The 24,224-nt window shown below is 37.0% G+C and overlaps 1 protein-coding gene across 1 annotated transcript in view; it reads right to left on the reverse strand.

Moving 5' to 3' along the window:
- LOC112048665 (uncharacterized) overlaps positions 1-24,224 on the reverse strand; it is a 201,970-nt gene that overhangs the window by 99,158 nt on the left and 78,588 nt on the right. The window contains exon 2 of the mRNA XM_052888672.1: positions 18,009-18,047. The gene's annotated coding sequence lies outside the window, so the exon portion shown is untranslated. The remainder of the gene's footprint in view (positions 1-18,008; positions 18,048-24,224) is intronic.

Genomic DNA, 24,224 nt, shown 5'->3' on the forward strand with positions numbered 1-24,224 from the left:
TTTATTGCACACAAAAAAAATAAAGATACATAAAATAAAAAAAAAAATACAACAAAAACTTTTACTGCCCATATTGTTTTCATACAATATCATTCAATGAAAAATCGATTCTCAAGTAAACTCAGAAGAAAATTCATACATTTTTAGCTTCCTAATATGCAATATGATCAAGCGTTTGTAAAATTACAAAGATCTGGGTAGCACAGGCTTTTAGTCCAAATGCCCACAAACATTTGAAACCATTTGTGTTCAGCATTTTACGAATTAACTGTTCAATTATTCAGCAGTCTAGACTGAAGTAACCGAAATGGAATGTTAAAAATATCGACCCCAAACAAAATAAACTGTTTTCCAAGCACGAATTAGTTCGTTACCTCGTTTATAACTCGTAGATATCAAAAAGCGGATCTGTATTCGACTCTCATGTATGTCTGTTTCGCATTTATATCAAAATCTAATGAAAAATGTAAAATAACATTAATACAATCAAAGCCGAGCCGTGATAGCCCAGTGGATGTGACCTCTGCCTCTGATTCGGAGGGTATGGTTTCAAATCCGGGCCGGGGCATGCACCTCCAACTTTACAGTTGTGTGCATTTTAAGAAATTAAATATTATGTGTCTCAAACGGTGAAGAAAAACATCGTGAGGAAACCTGAATACCAGAGATTTTTTTAATTCTCTATGTGTGTAAAGTCTGCCAATTTTTTTAAAACAAAAAAGTGGACAATTAGCCTAACCCCTATCATTCTGAGAGAAGACTCAAACACAGCAGTGAGCCGAATATGGGTTGATATGGGTAATCTTATTTACCCAAATGTATCATATTCATTTTCAATATATTCAAACCTAGTCATCATCCCCATTATTAGGTTCAATACGTCTATACTCGTACATACCCTAATAGCTGAGTAAAACTTAATCTAATGGTACAAATATTAATACTATTAAAATACGTTTAAATTTGAATTCTAACATAATACAGTAAGGACTATTATGGTGTGGTTGAGTGTTTGTACACTTTTGGACGTAGGTAACACAATTCGTAAGGTAGCGCCGGAATTTTAAAACAGTTCCGAATACTATTCGTTTGGGGGTAATTATTGAATTTATAATTCAGTTGTAACACTTACAGAACTACTACATTACGACCAGCATAGCATTCGATATATCGTGGTAAAAATCGATGTCAGCAAGGATCGATTTGACAACTTATTTATAACTAGCAGACGCCCGCGACGTCATACGTTAAGTTCTGTTTTTCCCATTCCCGCGGGAACCATGTATTTTCCCGGAATCAAAATTAGTCAATTATTGCTCCAGAAGCCCCTCTACAGGAAGATTTTTTTAGTACGGATATTTTTATATTTTGTTTATGCACAAAGAGATCTATCTAGATTTTGCATCTTATACGGAAGCCTGAATTTTTATAGCCATGTAACTATTTAAAAATTAAAAAAAAAACATTGTAACTGTGTTTACCCGTGTGTTAATGACCAATACAAAACGACATGTAATAATGATTAGCTTTATGATATGGTTTGGTATAATGGGAGTAGAAGAATTCTTTTACCACTAGAAAGTCACGTCATTTGTGAGTCTTATTCTCATGGGGACGAGAACTACGCAGGTGAAACCGCAGGGCGTCAGCTAGTAGAATAATAAATTAAGATATACTTTGTTACTTAACCAAGATATACATACATAAGTTGTGTTAAGCCGTTGAGCAAACTACCGGTACAGCGCATGTGGGTTTGTTAGCAATATATCTACCGAACCTAAGCTTATAAAACAAATATTGTATGAAGAACAGCTGCATTGTGTAACATAGACATACTCGTATATGATAGTAATATCTACTATAGCTGAAGCTGAAGTGGCAATGGGCGGGGCACATAGTGCGAAGAGCCGATGGACGTTGGGGTCCCAAAGTGCTGGAATGGCGACCCCGCACTAGTAAGCGCAGTGTTGGCCGACCCCCCACCAGGTGGACTGACGACATCAAGCGAGTCGCAGGGATTCGCTGGATGCAGGTGGCTCAGTATCGTGATGTTTGGAAGTCCCTACAAAAGGCCTATGTCCTGCAGTGGACGTCCATCGGCTGATATGATGATGATGATCTACTATAGTCGGATGATTAATTCCAGTCAATAAAATGACAAGTGCAACTGTCACTGAAATGTTATTATACTATACTACAACCTTTCTTGATGAGTGCTGTTTACCAACAAAGAAATAAGAAATGAAGGTTTTTTTTTTTTTTTATTCTAGACAAGTTAGCCCTTGACTACAATCTCACCTGATGGTAAGTGATGATGCAGTCTAAGATGGAAGCGGACTAACTTGTGTAGGAGGAGGATGAAAATCCACACTCCTTTGGTTTCTACACGACATCCTACCGGAACGCTAAATCGCTTGGCGGTACGTCTTTGCCGGTAGGGTGGTAACTAGCCACGGCCGAAGCCTCCCACCAGCCAAACCAGAGCCAATTAAGAAAATCTCAATCTGCCCAGCTGGGGATCGAACCCAGGGCCAGAAACCAAACCAAACCAGGAGTAGAAATTGCCTGTCATTTATAGCGTGTATATTTTAAATTATCTATGGTTTGTTTATTAAATGTTTTATAAAATATATTAACCATATCTAATTGTTCTTAAGCTTATTAATCAAATTTATTTTCATTAATTTATGAACAAGTTAATTTTAACCCGAGTTTGAAAATTTAAAATTTGAAATATTTCTCTCTCCTCTCAGAATGAGAGCGGTCAGGCCAATAGTCCACCACGCTGACAGATTTCACACACGCAGACAATTAAGAAAATTTCCTCACGATGATTTTCCTTCACCGTTTGTGACACGTGATATTTAATTTCTTAAAATGCATACAAATGAAAAGTTGGAGGTGCATGCCCTGGACCGGATTCGAACCTAACCCCTCCGGAATCGGAGGCAGTGGTCATATCCACTGGGCTATCACGGCTCATATTGAGATATGGGTATAAAATCCAAGGGCTCATCAAAAGGATTTCAAAATAGTATATCATGGCCAAATTAAAAAAAAACCTACAATTAGAAAAACCTTATTTGTTAATTGCCATACAAAATACCTGAGGCAGGTTAGGCAGTCGGGTTTTTTTATTAAATTATTTAGATAGACAGATTCCAGGAAACAGTTAACCAGGAAATAGGTAACAATAATTTTATTTATTTTAACAAAAACACTTCATAAATCGTTTTGTCCGAAATCCAAGTACAATTGTACAAGGTATTTATTCTGTTCCCGAATACAGTACGGATTTAAAAAACATCGCATTTCGGCTTACAGGCGGCTTTAAAAGCTCGTTTTAAAACAAAAGTATGGCAGAGATAACAAATCAAAACTTTTTAAGGCTGGTACATAACTGTGGATAGCACTGAGTTATAACACCGTGTGATGTGTGCACTACGCTTATCTATACTAATTTTTATAAAGAGGTAATGTTTGTGTGTGGTTATTGTTGTGTGCGCTTATCTATACTTTTGACGGCCTCCGTGGCGCAGTGGACTTATAAGACGGAGGGTCCTGGGTTCAATCCCGGGCTGGAGTGATTGAGGTTTTCTTAATTGGTCCAGGTCTAGCTTTGGCCGTGGCTAGTTACCACCCTACCAACAAGGACGTACCGCCTAGCGATTTAGCGTTCCGGTACAACGTCGTGTAGAAACCGAAAGGGGTGTGGATTTTCATTCAACTTCTAACAAGTTCATCACTTATCAGGTGAGATTTTAGCCAAGGGCTAACTTGTAAATAATAAAAAAAAAATTAAAAACAAAACTTAATTTTCCAAATTTTAATAAAAATCAATATGGAAATGGAAAAATCAATCCATAATACAAATTCTTCATTTGCTTTAACTTGTCAAGAATATTAAAATATCTTATGTAGTTTCTGGACATGATTGTTTGCACATTTTTCTAGGATTTTTGAGTTAAGTAGCAGAAAAAGATAAGGGTTCATTTACACGACCAGCACGTTGCCAACGGCAGCTGGCAACTGCTATCGACGACATCAGTCGACGGCAGTCAACTGCAGTCGGCGACTGCAATCGACGGCAGTCAACTGCAATCGGCGACCACCGTCGACTGCAGTTGACTAAAGTTAACTTTCGTCGACTGCAGTCGACTGAGTCGTCGTTAGCAGTAGCTTCTCATGTAAATGAACCCTAAGAGGTAGAAAAGGTAGGAAGGCAGTAATTCCCCAGACGCGTTCTATCACCAAGAATAATACGAGTAAAACTACTACAAAATAGTCACTACAAGTTTTTGTACGTTTTCAGTTTTAAAATGGACTTAGAAAGCTGGAAACTAAAGTAAAAATCGATTAAACCTCGACGTCGTTATTCCACGCAGTGCGGGCTCGAAAAACTATACAAACATTTTAATTTTGCCCCCAAAATTCTTGAATTCACTAGATATTTCGTCAGTGAAGAATTTAACGCAAGTTTTCCGCGTTCAGCTTTAAAAACTCAAATGAAAAATTTTGAAAATTACTTATCACTCAAAATTATAACTACAATGACAAGATAGATGCCATATTGCCATATTAAAATATCTTGGTGAGTTCAATACCTAAATAAAGAAAGAGGCCTGGCAAAGTAATAGGTCATTAAAAATAGGCTGAGGATGACATTACGTTCCACGGTTTATGGTTTTTTTTTAGAATCTTACGTGATGATGCAAACTAAGATGGAAGCAAACTTGATAAAGATGCTTCCACCTTCACACAGGAAGTAAACCTATAAGAAATTGTAATGTTATCATCAATTGTAAATTATAATACTGTATGATTTTTTTTTAAAAAAGGAACTGTTGAGTTTCTTGCCAGTATCTTCTCAGCAGAACCTGCCTTCCGAACCGGTGGTAGAATCTTTACAAATAGTCAACTGACGTGTCAAAAGTGCTTGTAAACTGAGCCTACTTGAAATAAATGAATTTCGATTTTTTTTTAATCTTGTTAGGATGAAAATATACACCCATTTCGGATTCTATACGACATTATACCGGAACGCTAAATCGCTTGGCGGTATACTACTATAGATATAATATAATTAAAATAATTAAAATCATTTAATAAAAAAATTAACAAATGATTGCTAAAAAGTTTGTTTTTAGTTGAACGCACTTATCTCAAGAGTTATCATTCAAAAGGACCAATTTGTGGGTGTGATAGTCTACTTCAGTAATGGGCATTTTTTAACATAGGTCTTCTTTTTTTATTCTTTACAAGTTAGCCCTTCGCTTGGCTTGGCGGTACATCTTTGTCGGTAGGGTGGTAAGCCACGGCCGAAGCATCCCACCAGCCACTTTGTAAATCCACCGCTCATACCACTGCGCCACGGAGGCCATCAAAAAGGTCTAGCGTAGTGTAATAACCAGTGTAAGCTATAGCTAGCCTAAGCTATTTTTCGTCGGGGCTACAAACGTATTTCAAACAAAAGTAAAGGGGGTAACAATTAAAAAGAGACTGCAGCACTGCTGGTGCAGGCAGAGTGTGCATAGCAGTGAGTTATAGCGCACCGTTTACTCGCTTATGAATTTGTGTGTTTGAATACTTTATTGCAGAAGAGAAGTAAGAAGTTTATATGCTACTTACGCCCGCGACTTCGTCCGCGTGGAATTCAGTTTTTCACAAATTCCGCGGGAACCATGGATTTTTCCGGAATGCAAAGTAGCTTATGTGCTAAACCAGAGTAAAGTCTATTTCCATTTGAAATTTCAATCAAATCGTTTCAGTAGTTGCGGCGTTAAAGAGTAACAAACATCCAAACAAACATCCAATCAAACATCTATACAAACTTTCGCGTTTATAATATTAGTAAAGGATTTATTGCATTTGTACAGAATTTCTCCCATTTATTTCGTTGTCCCAGATCTAGGTGGGGACAAACCGAGGTATCTACCATGGATGACCGTTTCAGGGGGCTCAAAATCATGACAAAAAAAGCACGCTTGCAAAAAATCAAAAATGCTAGCAACTAACGATTGAAGATTGTGTTTTTATTGTCTGTTGTGTTTTTGTTATAATTTTCTATATTAAATATTAAGTCACGCAAAAATCAATTAGCTTAGGTTTAACTAAAAGGTGGGAACTTATTCTTCTACTTACATAAAGTTTATCTCATAAACGCTAAGAAGAGGGTAGAGTTCTTAGTTTCGACCCGATTAAAAAAAATCACAGTGCTATTACAAAAAAAATAAAAAAAAAAATAAACTTTTATAAATTAATCATCAGTCTGAGTAGTATTGAAAGAAAGAAACCCCATTTACTTCATATTTGTAACCTATGACCTCATGGTTAATAACCAAAGATGTCAACCACAAGAGGAACAAAGCTACCTTACTCTAGTTGAACCTTGAACTAGCTCAAGGGCAGCCGCAATTCGTAGTAGAAACGATATTAAACCAGCGGCGTGGAATAAGTGCAACTACAATAGAAGCCCAGTTATGAAATGTGAGAATTACACCAAGACGTAAAGCTTTGCTAGAAGCGACATAACAAGTATTTAAATAAACAGCTAAACTATAAAAATATTATGGACAACTTAAGTTACCGTCAAATATACACGAGGATAGGAGTGATCTGTGATCTTACTTAGTCCATAAACACTATCCTTCACGTATTAGGAAGATATTTTACAGAAGACACTCTCAAAACGTTTCTTTACCTAAATTGGGAATTACACAATGAAAAAATAAAAAACGAAAAGTGTTTTGAATGCATTCGGAATTGTTAACCATAAGCTCTCTTTAATAATAAGAAAAGAAGATTTATATATACCAATATATTGTAACAAATAACGCCAAAATTCTATTGAGTAGTTAAGGGAAAACTCCTAACTGTCATGAACAGCTACTATAAATAACGATTTCATTTTACTTATACGGCAGAAAAACTTTTCATCGTAAATAAAAATGCCTATAATATATTCTTATTGGCTTGTTATTTAGAAGCTACGATGCCAAAGACAAACACACAGGTACACAGATAGGCAGATCTTAACTATATCACACCTCTTTTATTTTGCTGTCAGGAGTTAATAAATACCAAGGCAGATATCGCAGAGGTCTGCATTCATGTCCCTTGGACGCGTTGAACCGTTTCGGTTCTTCGTACCTAATCCGCAAGTTATGGAATGCCCTTCCAGCTTCCGTTTTCCTTACCATCTACAACATGGGTATATTCAATTCAAAAGTGAATAGGCATCAAGCTGCAGCCAAGCGCTTGTCGTAAACGGGTTGACATCAAAAGCGGATTTAAAGGGAAAAACACTATTATTAAAAGAAAGTCTCTCAGGTCTAACAATTCCTACCAAGAATATTACCAATAAACCCTCGAATGGCAGATAATAAATTTAAGTGAAGTTCCGGACCTGTGACCGAAGGATGAAGGGTTAAAGACTTCTTTTAAAACTAGTTAACACTCTTCTTCTCCACTCAAGTCATTATCTCCGCCTATACCAAAATAATACATAAAGGATTATCCAACCAAAGGTGTGGACGGATCAAACGTCACAACAAGAATGAGCTAGGCCGCCTGAGCGGTTTACCGCTGCTCCCCATAACTCACGATACATTTCGTACTATCTTGGCTCATGACGACACGAGCTGACCTATGGAATGACTCACTCGCGCGGATACGCTCGTCTAGATAATTTAAAAAAAAAGTGTCACATCCAGCACGATTCTATCAACGTCCTCAAAACCCTGTTTATACTTGCAGCATTTTATCGAGGCTCGCTCTCGCCTTATTTTTTCAGTTTTCAGTCGTCGTTGGTTCCCAACTCCGGGTTTTAATGGATCTCCACGTACAATGCCACCACATGTACTCCGCTAATCCATCATATAGCTCTTATTGTTATACGTTTAAGAGCTACAATGGAATGCAGATTATGTTTATCTGATTATTTCGCTCGTTGTACACACTTTTGTGCAACGGAATGCGAACTGGGGCTTATTTATGTAATGAAGTTAGTTTAGGGATTTTGTAGTTTGTACAGTTTATTGTTTTTTTTTATTTTATTTTATATTTCTATAGAAGTTTTACTGGCAAAGTTTCAATCCTATTAATCTATACTTATAATAAAAGCGAAAGTCTGTTTTTATATTTACTGTTTTTGCACCGGTTTAATAAATTTAATGTTTCTTAAACAATTTTGAACAAAACATATATCCTAAAATACTGTTTTCGATTACATAAGTATAATTATGTGTATTCGAGATTTTCTTAAAATCGAAATATTGTTAAAGTGTGTTCTTGAATTGCCTAAGTTTCTAGGATAGAAATTTTCTATAAGAAATATATTATTATTATAAGTTAAATACTCCTAAGTTGTATTGTTACCTATTGAGATTAGATAAAGTAGAATATAAAACAGTTCTTAATTTAGTACTAAACCGTGTCTTTAATGTAATTATCTTCGTTATAAAATACACTCGAGTCGAGCAAATATACTGTGATATAATTATGCAAGTAATAATATAAAATTATATAATATAAGTATATTAAACCTAAATGCATTAAATTTTCAAATGAGAGGTAATAGTAAGTAATAATAGAGAGCTAAATTTATTAACAGTAGTTATAGTACTTTATAATACTCCATTATTTCTACACGTGTATTAATTAGAAAATTCATTAGTGTATTTGCATAATATATATAATTTTCTTCTGCTCTCATTCAAGTTTATTGAAACAAAGCTATTTTAATTCTCTTTTTTTATTCATAGTACATGTACATAGTAGTGATAATAGGGATGATGACAGTTTTTTAAATTGTATATAAATTAAGAGCATACTAATAGTAAAGCAATTTTATAAAAGGAACAGGGTATCTGCGATCATTACTTTCGGAGCTACAGGGTTTTAAAGAGTCAGTTTTGAGACGCTGCCGCGGATCCCTGAAAAACGCCCCATACAAAATGTCACGGACTAATGACGTAGTAGGCAATGTAATGATCGTTAGATTTGTTTGTGCGTTCAAACAAAATTACTAATATCTTTGTTATTTGTGCGTTTATGTTTATAGTTCATTTATTGAAAAATGTCACATTTTATGTAAGGAAGCTAAAACTGTATGAATTTTCATCTAATTACGATAAAATATTTTTAATAGATTTTGAAATTTTATAATCTCATTTATTTTGCAAATATCCAGACAATCTTTGCTTTTTATGTATAAATTAGTCAATATTGACCCTATTAACCCGAATGTATCATAAAAATCAATATATTCAAACCTAGTCATCATCCCCATTTAGGATTCTACATTTTCTAAATTATATCAGGTGTGTTAACCGTGTTTTTTTTAAACTGGAACATTATTTATTGCTCAAAGCAAAATTTGCAAAGACACGCAAAGAACATGTTAACACCGCTCTGTTCTTTGCATGTCTACCTGAGGCATAGTTATAATACAGAACATAATATAATGCTAAAGCTAATTTATAATTCTGTGGGTGTTAATGTAAGTGCCTGTGCCTGTGCCTGTAATAGTGTACTTACAGCAGTTCGTGATCTTATCTAGAACAATGATTAAAAGTATTTTCATAGTAGAGCAAAATTTTTATAAAAGTAACACTTTTAATCACTTTCAAAGATAAATATAAATCTTTGCCCATGCGTTACCGTGCATCGCTCAAAATGAAATATAATAAACAGTACTTTTTTCAGTATAATTTTGCAGTTATGACGTCCCAATTTCGTAAAAAACATAAATATCTTTATTGTTTGCCGTTTTAGTTTATACTCTCTACTACTGCTGCGTTATTACTAAATATTCGGCATAATATATTGTACGTTTCCTGTACCTGTAGTAAACAGTAATGTGTTAGCTCCTTATGTGGTAGTTAGCCCAGTGGACGTGATAGCCCAGTGAATATAACCTCTGCCTCCCATTCCGGAGGGTGTGGGTTTGAATCCAGTCCGGGGCATGCACCTCCAACTTTTCAGTTGTGTGCATTTTAAGAAGTTAAATATCACGTATAACAAACGGTGAAGGCAAAACATCAAAAAAAAAACATTTATTTCAATTAGGCAGTTTACAAGCACTTTTCAAAGATCAGGTATATGTCAAAATTGAATTTAATCTAATGGTGGTAATAATAGACGAAAATTAAAAATTAAAGTTACGAGGGTACATCGTGAGGAAACCTGCATAACAGAGAATTTTCTCAATTCTCTTCTTGTGTGAAATCTGCCAATCCACATTGGGCCAGCGTGATGGACTATTGGCCTAACCTCTCTCATTCTGAGAGGAGACTCGACCTTAGCAGTGAGCCGAATATGGGTTGATAATGCTAGCATCTTATGTAAGTAACTCACTTTTTCATATCTATATTATAGATATGAAAAAAGTGAGTATATATATTGTAAAGCTGAAGAGTTTGTTTGTTTGTTTGTTTGTTTGTTTGTTTGTTTGAACGCGCTAATCTCAGGATCTACTGGTCCGATTTGAAAAATTCTTTCAGTGTTAGATAGCCCATTTATCGAGGAAGGCTATAGGCTATATATTATCCCCGTATTCTTACGGGGACGAGAACCACGCGGGTGAAACCGCGAGGCGTCAGCTAGTACGAGTATATACAGCAATGCTGCTTGATACAAATACGTATAGATTTTGACAGCCTCCGTTACAAGACGGAGGTCCTGGGTTCGATCCCCTTCTGGGCAGATTGAGGTTTTCTTAATTGGTCCAGGTCTGGCTGTTGGGAGGCTTCGGCCGTGGCTAGTTACCACCCTACCGACAAAGACGTACCGCCAAGCGATTTAGCGTTCCGGTACGATGTCGTGTAGAAACCGAAAGTAGTGTGGATTTTCATCCTCCTCCTAACAAGTTAGCCCGCTTCCATCTTAGACTGCATCATCACTTACCATCAGGTGAGATTGTAGTCAAGGGCTTACTTGTAAAGAATAAAAAAAATAGCAGTAATACTTCCCGAGCACTGTCACAAACCTATAGAAAGGTAACCCATACTCCTACCACACTCCAACAAGGTCATATTAATGCTTGAACAATTTCACTCAAACAAATTAACATACCTTCCAAATTGTTGAAGCTTGACGCACCTTTATAATGAAAATCCGATCTGTACAGGGAATGCAAATCAGCTAACATGCTGCTAACTAGACCGGGGTGGGGTCTATTAAATATTAATTATTCAAATTATCCTTTGATGAGAGGTATCTTGCGTATAAATTTCGCCCCATGAGAATGTGGAGTCACGAATTCGCTATTTGAGAAATCAATTTTGTTGAATAGATATGAATAGGGTAGACCAGGTAATTTGCTAACTCGGTGGCTTTCAGAGAGCAAAATAAACTAACCTTTAACATTAAGTTAAGTAGTTGGTGGTGTTACAATTCCATGCCTTGGAGAGCAGTTTAAGCTACTGTTTCGTTCTTGGTTATTACCAACTGGTAATCTATACTAATATTATAAAGCTGAAGAGTTTGTTTGTTTGTTTGTTTGATTGAACGCGCTAATCTCAGAAACTACTAGTCCGATTTGAAAAATTCTTTCAGTGTTAAATAGCCGATTTATCGAGAAAGGCTATAGGCTTATAGGATATTTTATCCCCGTATTCCTACGGGAACGGGAACCACGCGAGTGAAACCGCGCGGTGTCAGCTAGTTTTATGATAAATTTACCAACGTATTTTGATGACGGTGCCAAGCCCGTGTGGTGTTGATTTTATTCGTTACTGAAAAAACAACATGAAAAACAAAAATAATGTCTGATAAATAAAAATCTTTACGATATGCCTTGAATAATAATCACTGGCTTGGCACCGACTTCAAAGTGATCAATAAGTAGATAATATTAAAAAAGGCATATAAGATATACCCATAAACAATACGTATGTACCTATTGAAAATGGTCATGTATAATACTAAGGAAACTTACATCAATTTCGTCGTGGACTTAGCAGGCTACTGCAAATTATAGTAAGGGAGCCGAAGAGGGGATTTTTGCAGTTACTCGAGCGCGGCAGATGAACCTATGGGTGTATACCTTGCACGTTGTTGATTACCTCCACCAAGTACGAGTCTTTAATATTGATAGGTACGTTTATGGCAAGCAAAAAAAAACTAACTTCAGAAATACTCAATTAACACGTCAGAGAGCCTAGTGGCAGTTTGATACTGTTACTGTCACGTAACGTAAACGCGAATTTCTAAGGAATTGAAACAGCGCCATCTAGTGGCACTACAGCACAACTGTCTCAATTCCATATAAATTTGCGTAAACGTCAACGTGATAGTAACAGTATGAAAATATTGAAAACTCCCACTAGGCTACTACACAGATTAAGATAAGATATGTGAGTTGATAGCTAAATGGTGTGAATTTCTAAAATCTGACAATTTGAGCGTAATGTAAAGGAATGGGGGGGGGGGGTTCCAAAGATACAAAATAAAACCCTTATATTTCTATTATTAAGCCGCGAGCGCAGTTAATTATTTACTTATTTTGAATTAAATAATCTCCTGAATAATCGCTCATGTTTTCTGAAAACCAAGTAATAAAACTTGTCTTAGTCTATAGTTTTTTTTCCCACCGCTGAAAGCGAAAAAGGTTGTTGTTATCAACAAATATACGGCTCACTGCTGAACTCGAGTCTCCTCTCAGAATGAGAGGGGTTAGGCCAAAGGTGCACCACGCTGACCCAATGCGGGTTGTCTTAGTCTATTGTTTTTTTTCCCACCGCTGAAAACGAAAAAGGTATATAACCATTTATTCTTTCTATAATCTAATCTACCAAATCGAATCGATCCCAACAGCGTTTTAGTAACTGCAAATTTTGCATCCCGGTCTCTTGTACTATTAGAAGATATAACTATAACATAAAATATACAAATTGCGAACAATCTAACGGAAACTAAACAGGGATTCCGAATCTCTGCACAGTTGGAATTTAGATGCACCGGACCGCAGTGCAATAGAAATTAATTAAAACTATGAACTCGATGTATCTCGGTCGCGTTTGTAGATAGTTCTAATGCGTTCTATGGCTTAGTTATTGTTTTAGTTCAACTGCACTGTAATGTAATGTATCTGCTTTGTGTTGATACAGAGAAATTATTGAATATAGCTGACGCCGCGCGGTTTCACTCGCGTGGTTCCCGTTTCCGTAGGCATATGGGGATAGTATATAGCCTATATCCTTCCTCGATAAATGGGCTATCTAACACTGAAAGAATTTTTGAAATCGGTACAGTAGTTCCTGAGATTAGCGCGTTCAATCAAACAAACAAACAAACTCTTCAGATTTATAAAATTATAGTATAGACTAGAGGAATTCAGTTTTTCACAAATCCCGCGGAACCATGGATTTTTCCAGGATTTTTCGTCCTGGAAAAATTCAGAGTAAAATCTATTTCCATTCCAAATTTCACCCAAATCGCTTCAGTAGCCGCATCGTAAAGGAGGAAGAAACATACTATTAGTTAGTGTAGTAAACTAATGTTAGTGTGATTTAGTATATAAATATAACTAAATAAAAGTGTCGGTCTGTGATTTCAAAATATATACGTTTTATTAAGTATTAATTATTTATACGATACAAAAACACCATCAAGCTTTTTAAAAAATAAAATCTGTCTGTCTCTCTGTCCAGGCTAATTTTAGTATCGGCTCGACCGACTTTAATGCGACTTCCACTGGAAGATAGAGGAGTTATTAAGTAACATAAATTGGCTATTTTTGTCCCGAGAAATAAATGGTTCTCGCGGAATTGGGCCAGCGTGGTGGATTAAGGCCTAACAATTGCACGTTGTAGAGTAAACATCTTCTGAGAGTATTTTGTCGGACCTGGGTGACGTTGTCGCAAGGGTTCGTCGGCTTTTCGTGGATAATAGCAAAATAAATAAATTATTATATATTCATGATGAACTTCCGCAAAGTAACGCCTGCTTCTATCCAACATTATCCTAAATCTTATTAATGAAATACTGATATTCTTTCAGCTTTTATATTACGATTCAGGTATGTCTGATAAAAAAAAACTAAATAACGTTGAATTGAAACACAGAACGAATCAAAGCATACCAGCTGCAAGTCTATATGAGTCCAAATAAATGTAAACTAAGCAGAAACTCCTGTATCTATTTACCTTGTTCTACCCGCATAGCTGGACTGCGAACAATACAAATTAGCTTAAGCTACGATGTCGATATATCCCCGGCTCAACTCGGATGCGAAGTAGTTTTGATGCATCCGCAGTGGTATCCTTTGTTTTTGTATCCGGTATTGGTATCTGGGAGCCTAGTGGGAGTTTTGAATATTTGAAAAACTGTTACTATCGCGAGAGACGTGATAGCCCAGTGGATATGACCTCTGCCTCCAATTCCGGAGGGTGTGGGTTCGAACCCGGTCCGGGGCATGCACCTCCAACATTTCAGTTGTGAGCATTTTAAGAAATTAAATATCACGTGTCTCAAACGGTGAAGGAAAACATCGTGAGGAAACCTGCATGCCAGAGAATTTCTTAATTATCTGTGTGAAGTCTGCTAATCCGCATTGGGCCAGCGTGGTGGACTATTGGCCTAACCCCTCTCATTCTGAGAAGAGACTCGAGCTCAGCAGTGAGCCGTATATGTGTTGATAACAACGACTATCGCGTTAACGTTAACGCGAATTTATATGGAATTGAAATAGTTGTGCAGAAGGGCCAATAGATGGCGCTGTTTCAATTCCTTAGAAATTTGCGTTTACGTCAACGCGATCGTCACAGTATCAAACTGTCACTAGACCCTCAGTATGTTGCAATTTATCTTTTTTAACCGACTTCAAAAAAAAGGAGGAGTTTCTCAATTTGACACGTATGTATTTTTTTGGTACCTCATAATTTCGTCATTTATTAACCAAACCAATTTTGAAAATTATTTTCTTGTTTGAAAGAGAGATAGAGAAAATAAAAGCCGTTTCTGAAAGAACCACGGGAAAGAACCGTCTGAAAATCCAAAAACTATGATTTAAAGTGCTTGAGGTAATACATCACTGTGTTGTGTGTGTGCACCGCCTTTATCGTGATGAGAAGGTAGCACATACGATGTTATTTTTCGCTTTTTATTTTATTTTACGATTTTGAAGTCGGTTGTATTTTTTGATTTGATTGCAGTTGTTCCAGTTGTCGCAATATATATTTTTTTTTATTTCAACACACCACACTCACGCACACGCATAGACATACAAAAAGTACAAAAGACAGTTATTTACAATTAATTTCAAGTTACTTATTGACTTTGATCTCACCTAATGCTAAGTCGTCACTTCCGTCTTAGACGTCGTCATGCAGATGGAAGCAGGCTTCCTTACTTACTTACTTGATAGAGATACAAGATTATTTTACCTATGCCTCTGAGGGCTTTTAGCGGCAATGTATCGCAACGCTAAATCGTTTGGCGGTACGTATTTTCCGGTAGAGTTCAATTTAGACGAATTTAGTAAATATAATTTGACCGAGCTAGAGCTGGAAATCAAACTGAGGAGTTTCTGTTGAGAACCAAAGCAGTGAAGCCCAGTGAAGTTGTCAAAAACCAGTGAGGTCGTCAAAAAATTTACCTAATTTGGCTGACATTTTTTTTTTCTGTGAAAAAAAAACTGTCAACCGATTCCCAGATCGAGCTTTTTCACTAAAGCCGCTTACTGTATCATTTTTAAATTGCTTAATAAAAGTACCAGGATTACTCGCGAAAATATTTGTATTCAAAATGGCGCCCATCGCATGAGCGGCTAGCTACAGATATCGGATGTTCCACGTATTCCAGTAACAGACCCATTGAGTGGACACACACAATGGCGTATATTCCATACACACGTGCTTTAACGCCTACCCACTGGATATTTGCTCGTGTAATTCTTGTTTCCCGCGAGGATGTGTACTGGAGATTTTATTTTGGACTTTATTTTTCAAAAATCCCATGGGAACTATGGATTTTTCCGGGGTAAAAATACGTAGCCTATGATCTGCTCTGAGGTTCCACTTATCATTGTATCAAAAATTATTTGAGTCAGATCAGCGGTTCAGCTTAAAAGACAGCAAAACAGATACTTATACAGACTTACTTTTGCATATTATAATATTAGTAAAGATTGAAATCTTCTGACTTCAGTTCATTATCGTCATCATCATATCAACCGATGGCCTTCCACTGCAGGACATAGGTATTTTGTAGGGACTACCAAACATCACGATTCTGAGCCGCCGGGAGGAGGGGGGTTCACCACGTACATTAGTTAGAATTGTAAAATTCGAACGGCCTCCATGGCGCAGTCCTGGGTTTTGGGAGACGTATCGCCAAGTGAATTTAGCGTTCCGATACGATGTCGTGTATAAACCGATATGGGTGTGGAATTTCATCCTACGCCTAACAAGTTAACCCATTTCCATCTTAGATTGCATCATCACTTACCATCAGTTGAGATTACAGTCAAAGGCTAACTTGTAAAGAACAAAAAAAATCGAGCTAAGAAATAGGTACCGAGTTTGTCTTTCGTCTATAATTTTTCGCTAAAAATACTCAAGCCAAAGTGGGAAAATTTCGACACTTTTATATGGTACTTTCCGTTGTCCTTTTGAACAAGTAGTACCATTTTATAAGTTACTTATGTAATGAAAATTCTGAAACTATGTATTTGTATTAAATTAAAATATAGTTGTTATATAGACTATATAAATGAAAAACTATCTGTGGGCAACCCGCACTAGTCCAATTTTTAAATAGTACAAAATGTTTTTTTTTAAATGATAAGTCAGATTTGACGTCACACACATTCAAGGCCAACGCGTTGATTCAATATATCTCTATTTTCCCCGTTTTTTACATTTTTTCCGCCGCTTTTCAAACTGGTAGCCCGCGAATGCAAATGCGGCAGCGCAAGTGGATTGGATGGCGACACGACGTTTGTGTTGCGTTTTCATTTGTCACGAATGTCTTTTCGGGTTTAGGAAAACGGGGAGAAAATGTAATTTCGTACGTCTGCGGTGAACTACGGTGCATTTTCATACAATGGCCGTTGAAAAGGCGCTTTCATGCTTAGAAAGTACAACACTCTTAGAAAATGGTGTTAGAGACTGCGACTTGGGTATTTTGAAGTAAAACATCTCATAGTAAATATGGGGAGAATAAACTTGTTTTAGCAGATTCAGAAGTGGGATTATAAAAATAAAAAAACCAATGTTGAACACAATTCACAATATTTGTCAGGACAACTCAATCAAGAAATCAAACTGTAACAAAAACAAGACCCCAGAATGGCAGAGAATACCTTAAGCAGTCCCAGAGCCTTGTGACTCCCGTTACAGGTTTAAAGGATCACTTCCGACTTGCCAACACTCACCATTCGCTGCTCAAGCTATTCTTCCTATCCCAAGTAATTAAAGAATTACAAAACAAGAAATTTGGACGGCTCGAACGCCACGAGAATACTAAAGCCGACCGTATGGAGAGTGCCTAATATTGCCAGGCTTTCCTGTCCGATCGCTACCCGTCTCTAACTCCCTACTCTTTACGTAAACAAGTCGCGTCACCTAGTGTCGGCACGAGCCAACACGAGATCAATCAACAAGTAAGCCCATTTCCAACTTAGACTGCATCGTCATTTAACATCAGATGAGATCGCAGTTAGTCAAGGACTAACTTGCCATTCACTCGCGCGTAATCACTCAGGAACGAAAATATGCGGGTAAAACTGCGACCCTTTGTCTTGTATAATATAGTTTGTATAATAACCAATTAATTAGATAAATGAACTTCAGAAAGTTACTTCATAAGCCTAGTAGGCCGACTGAATAAAATAAAACTAAAATGAAATATATACAAATATAATACAAAACCCTAATAATAATTATTTTATTATTAGGGTTTTGTATTATATTTTGTATTTTTGATAAAATGTTAAAAAAATTATAAATAAATAAATGAGAAAAAAAAATCGCAACATTGCGATTGCGACAAAAATTAAAACTCACCTTTTTATTTTTCATTGGAGTGTAATAACTTCATAGTTCCTGCAACAATAAATACATAAATATAAGAATATTGACGAACAAGTTCGCAGTTAAGTTAACTTAATAATATATTACGAAAATAATATAATCACCACACCATGCCAAACTCAAGCTAAACTATACCAAGTCACGTTTTCTGATAACTGGAAACTCAAACAATTGGTTTATACCCCGTAAATGGATCTCCAATAAGTAACACGCATCGAAGAAGACATCAAAAGATTACGATTTTTCTTTGATATTCAAATTGTATCTTGGAAAGAAGATTATTGTTATTTCCACAATAAAAGATATTTTGAAAATTAGTTAACTGATTTATTTTGTATTTTAAACCTTTTAAAATTTAAGGACTTCCAACCAGCCTGCACCCAGTGATTCTTGGCAACCCGCTTGATGTTCTCAGTCAGGGGTTGACAAATACTGCAATTTCGGTTCAAAGGTGTCATTTCACCACCATAGGACTCCAACATCTATCTTCTTATTATGTGCCCGGTCCATAATCACTTCAGCATTTTGAATTTATGGGCTCTGTTATTGACTTTTGTTTGTACTCATTTCTTATTCGATCACACAGATACTCAAAGCATAGCTCATAGCCCCACTAACTCTTCTTATAGGCCTATAGCCCTACCAATATCTACCTTATCTCCTTAATCTGTATTTCCTAGCAATACCAAAAAGTATTACATTAATGCATTCTAATGTAATTATATAAAGCTAACAAACTATATGGTCACATGGTCCAGTACCAGGCAAAGTTTTTCGTTGTCAGTCGCCCCTACAATCGGAAATCGTGAACTCTCGGATTGACAGTAACGAAATAGACAGTGAAATAGAGCCGATATCGAATCGGGAGCGCCCAAATTTCTCCCACAACCTAATAAAGTAAACTAGATAATGTTGTGTAAGTAATGACCTTCGATAAAGGTAATAATACAACTTACCTAATATTTATACAATGATATTTTAGTGTTATTTAACCATAGTTATTTAACAAAACAGATGCTCTATATATTTACTGTTATTTAACCATAGTTAAGTGACAAAACAGATGCTCTATATATTGATATTAAAAATGTTAATTCATTTTGAAACGGCTCTAAAAATATTATCCAGCTTACAGATTCTTTCATTCTTTTCATTCTTTCAAGAAATCATAAAATATAAATGCGAAAGGTCACTTATCACGAAATCCCGAAAACCGCTTAACAAAGATGAAATTTGGTAGGGAGGTAATTTATAGTTAGTAGACGTTTGCGATGAACGGATTTTGTGACAGGGTCAGATTACGTAAGGTATTTACGTAAGAAGATTGCCAATTACTACAGATGCAGCATACGTAAAACTGATTGCGTATTTTTAACAATGGTGCAGTTTACTGTATCATTAATAAGCAACACCATGTATATAAGGAGTATACATCATGGTGTCGGGTACAAGAGTAACACCTAGTTTGTTACGTATTTTAAGTACGGCAGTCCAGGAAAGTTTTCTCAGTTTCTGGAGGAATATTCAGTAAACGATGTATTGTAGAAGTCGCAAGTGCGAGTTTCTAATTCACCTGTATCTTTCTCTTTCTATAGTAGCGTGTAACTAGTTGACGCTGCCTTTACCCGCGTGGTTCCCGTTCCCGTAAGAATATGGGGATAATATAAGCCTATAGCCTTACTCGATAAATGGGCTATATAACACTAAAAGTCCTAATAAAATTAAATAGTAGTTCCTGAGATTAGCGCATTCAACCAAACAACCAAACAAACTCTTCAACTTTATAGATTAGTATAAATATAGATACAGAGTGAGATAGAGAAGAATTCGAGACTCGCACCTGCGAGTTAGATAAAAAATCGTTACAGAATAGCCCTCCTGATAATATCAATATTTTTCTTGTAGATCAAGAAGAGATTTTGACTTCAAGTTGTTACAATGTAGGTCATCTATACTTATAATAAATCTGTAGAGAGGTCAATTCTGTACATGAAATATATTTCCAAAATAACTATCAGGGGGTGATTAGTGATCGATACTGATGCCAAAAATGCAATCAGTAAAATTTTTGTCTGTCTGTCTGTCTGTCTGTCTGTCTGTCTGTCTGTCTGTCTGTATGTTCTTTATAGAAACAAAAACTACTGGACGGATTTTAACGAAACTTGGTACAATTATTCTACATACTCCTGGGCAGGTTATAGTATACTTTTCATTACGCTACCATCAATAGGAGCAGAGCAGTGAAGAGAAATGTTGAGAAAACGGGAGAAGTTACTCAATTTTTTAAGATTCCGTCGCGTGTACAGCCTTAATGGTTAAAGCTACATAGAAATCATGTATGACGGAAATGTTCTCCTTAAAATTATCTATAAAAACACAACAGCATATATATGTCTATCTTTTATGGTTGACTCACAATAACACGTGTAACTCCCGATAGCTTAGAAGTTCGGAGCTTTCTAATTATATTTGTCTACTCTTATGTTTATAACACTCATCAGTCATCTCTAATAAGAAAGTTAACATTATTACCTATTCAATAAAAAAAGAATCATAAAAATAGGTAAAGAAACACCAAAGTTATACATGAAATACGCTAAGCCATCGCGCGTGAATACTAATTCATGCTTTAAGGATTATTTTTGTTACCGCGGTTAACGGTTGCCGCGCTCGACGCGACTCGCGGTGGGAGGAATAAATAAAGTGCAGCCTTAATGAGTAGGGTAAGGTTAATGAGTAGGGTATGTTAGGGTAAGGTAGGGGTAGGGTAGGGGTAGTGTAGGGTAGAGGTAGTGCAGGGGTAGGGTAGGGTAGGGTAGGGGTAGGGTAGTGGTAGGGGTAGGGTTGGGATCGGGTAGGGTAGGATAGGAGTTCCTAGGGGGGGGATAGTTAGTTGAAAGTTTACAACGAGTTTCACGCGGACGAAGTCGCGGGCGTCCGCTAGTCAACCAATATAATGGTTGTACCTTTCCCAATACAGGAAGTAGGTCGCCATAGCCCAGTGTATCGCATTTAATTTATTATGTGGCAAAAGTGTCCCGTCACGCGCCCTAATAGCCTGCCCGGAATTAAGTCCGTTACAGGCCAGAAGAAAAACAGCCAATTTTCCCGAAAATATCCACCATTTTCCCGAATAAACGTTAGTTTACTGACTGACATTCGCCCCGATGGTGCCCTTTTTTTGTGGAATGATCGGTTTTGGCCATTTCCCAAATTCGTACAAAATATTGTTTTTTGGCAATGACTTCTCATAGTTAGTATTTCTTTTTTTATATGGCGTATGCATGTTCCGTCTTTATTAACTTAATAGTAAGCCATGATATCCCAGTGGATATGATCTGTGCCTATGATACGGAGGGCGTAAGTTCTTATCCGGTCCGCATCAAGCTCCTCGTCGTCATCAACCCATATTCGGCTCACTGCTGAGCTCGAGTCTCCTCTCAGAATGAGAAGGGTTAGGCCAATAGTCCACCACGCTGGCCCAATGCGGATTGGCAGACTTCACACACGCAGAGAATTAAGATAAGTCTCTGATATGCAGGTTTCCTCACGATGTTTTCCTTCACCGATTGAGACACGTGATATTTAATTTCTTAAAATGCACACAACTGAAAAGTTAGAGGTGCATGCCCCGGACCGGATTCGAACCCACACCCTCCGGTATCGGAGGCAGAGGTCATATCCACTGGGATATCACAGCTCTTTCTCATGCTCTCTACTTTTTTTATTCTCTACGTGAGTGAAGTCTGCCAATCCGCATTGGCTCAGCGTAGTCGACTATCAGCCTAACTCCTCACATTCTGAGAGGAGACTTGTGCTCAACAGTCGACCAAATGTGGGAATTATGATATTGAAAACTTGTTCAAAGCACATAGTATAAGTAATAATTTAACAATAACAGAAAAACTGGAGTCCCAAGGTGCTATAATGGCGACCCCGAACCGGATAACGCTTTGTTGATCTACCAGGTAGATCAACTATACTAAGCGATACTAAGTGTTTTTTTATTTATTTTATTTATAACAACTTTATTGCACAAAACAGAAAATAACAATAGAACACATACATTTTTAGGCAAAAGGCGACCTTATCACTAATAGCGATCTCTTCCAGGCAACCTAATCATAAATAATCTAAACATCCTGTCAGATGGGAAATGGCAATACAATAAATTATAAGTAATATTCACTAAATAATAATAACTGATATAATAAATAAATAAAAACACTATAATTAAATATTTCCATATTATAAAAATATATACTTTGTTTTTTTTTCTTTTTTATTCTTTAAAAGGTAGCCCTTGACTACAATTTCACCCGATGGTAAGTGATGATGTAATATAAGTTGGAAGCAGGCTAACTTGTTAGGAGGAGGATGAAAATCCACACCCCTTTAGGTTTCTACACAGCATCGTACCGGAAGGCTAAATCGCTTGGCAGTACTTCTTTGGCGGTAGGGTAATAACTAACCACGACTGAAAGCCTCCCACCAGTAAAGTAAAGTGTAATCCACAATCTCACTTAATTTGGCGCTACTGAAAAATCATAAAACCCTATAATTGGAAACATCATACATAATAGGTTGAGTCATTGTCATATTCATTTTGGCGAGCATTTTTTTGTGAGAATTCTTTACCCTTCATTTGGGCCCCCCAACTAATTTTGTTACAGGGCCCCTTTAAGGCACGCTACTCCACTGGCTCATCATTATCAACCCATGTTCGGCTCACTGCTGAGCTCAAGTCTCCTCTCAGAATGAGAGCGGTTAGGCCAAAAGTCCACCACGCTGGCCCAATGCGGATTGGCAGACTTCACAAGCATAGAATTACAAAAATTCTCTGGTATGCAGGTTTCCTCACGATGCACACAACTAAAAAGCTGGAGGTGCATGCCCCGGGCTTCGAACCCACACCCTCCGAATTCGGAGGCAGTATCCACTGGGTTATCACGGCTAGTACCGCTCACCACTGTTACGCTCAGAAATGACGGCATAGTGCTTAGAGTTACTTTCTGATAGGTTGAGTCACTGTCATATTCATTTTAGGCGAGCATTTTTTTGTGAGAATTCCTTACCCTTTATTTGTCCCCCCCCACCACCCCCTCAACTAATTTTGACACAGGGCACGCTACGCCACTGCCTACATGTATTCAATATATTAGTTTACAAGAGAAATCCTCGCTAGTATACAAGCCGCACGCAGAGTCCCGACGTCCGTCGTATATCAAGCCAGTGGAGTACGGTATGTCGGGCACGGAACACGCGTTACGAGGTAATCCCTGTATCCCAGTTCCCGGTAAAGCATTGTATGGCTTAATAGCTTGCGTGGAACAAAATACAGCCAAATGGAATACCTATATCGATACACTTTCCATTAACGACTGGGGGAATGATGGTTTTTATTATTTTTATTATTTACAAGTTAGCCCTTGAGTACAATCTCCCTGATGGTAAGTGATGCAAACTAAGATGGACGGGGGCCTCAGACCAACTATTGTATAGGACGCAGGTCCTATACAATAGTTACTCGCTAGGTGTTACTTTTCTGTCAAAGTATATGATCGACGATCTAATGCGATTTTAAAAGCTGTCCTTATAGAATCGATGTTAAATAGTTGTAATCGTGTTCGTTGGTTACAGAGCTCCGAAAAAATACCTTTTTGTGTAGTTGAATGGAGAAAAAAACGGACAAAAACTTCTAGTTTAGTATACAGTATATACTAAATCCAAGCTCGTTTTCCTCAGAAAATGACAATTTTGTTTGTGACTATGAGTGCGATACAGGTCCTTCTATAATTGGTCTGAGACGGGGGCTAACTTGTTAGGAGTAAAAAATCCACACCCCTTTCAGGTTCTACACGACATCGTACCGGAACGCTAAGTTGCTTGGCGATACGTTTTTGGCGGTAACTAGCAAAAATTCAAAAATTCAAAATCAATTGGGCTCTTTACAAGCACTTTTGAAAAGTCAAGTTGTGTCATAATTAAATCTAATGGTGGTAATAATATTCGTAAATTTAAAATTAAAGTTACGAGGGTTCCAAATGCGCCTTGGTCCGAGCCCACAACAAACTCAGCCAAGGTTTATTTATTTTGTTTAGCCACGGCCCAAGCCTCCCACTAGCCAGACCTGGATCAATTGAGAAAACCTCAATCAGCCCAGCCGGGGATCGAAACCAGGACCTCCGT

Source organism: Bicyclus anynana, chromosome 23 (genome assembly GCF_947172395.1).
Source record: "Bicyclus anynana chromosome 23, ilBicAnyn1.1, whole genome shotgun sequence".
Taxonomy (NCBI): Eukaryota; Metazoa; Arthropoda; class Insecta; order Lepidoptera; family Nymphalidae; genus Bicyclus; species Bicyclus anynana.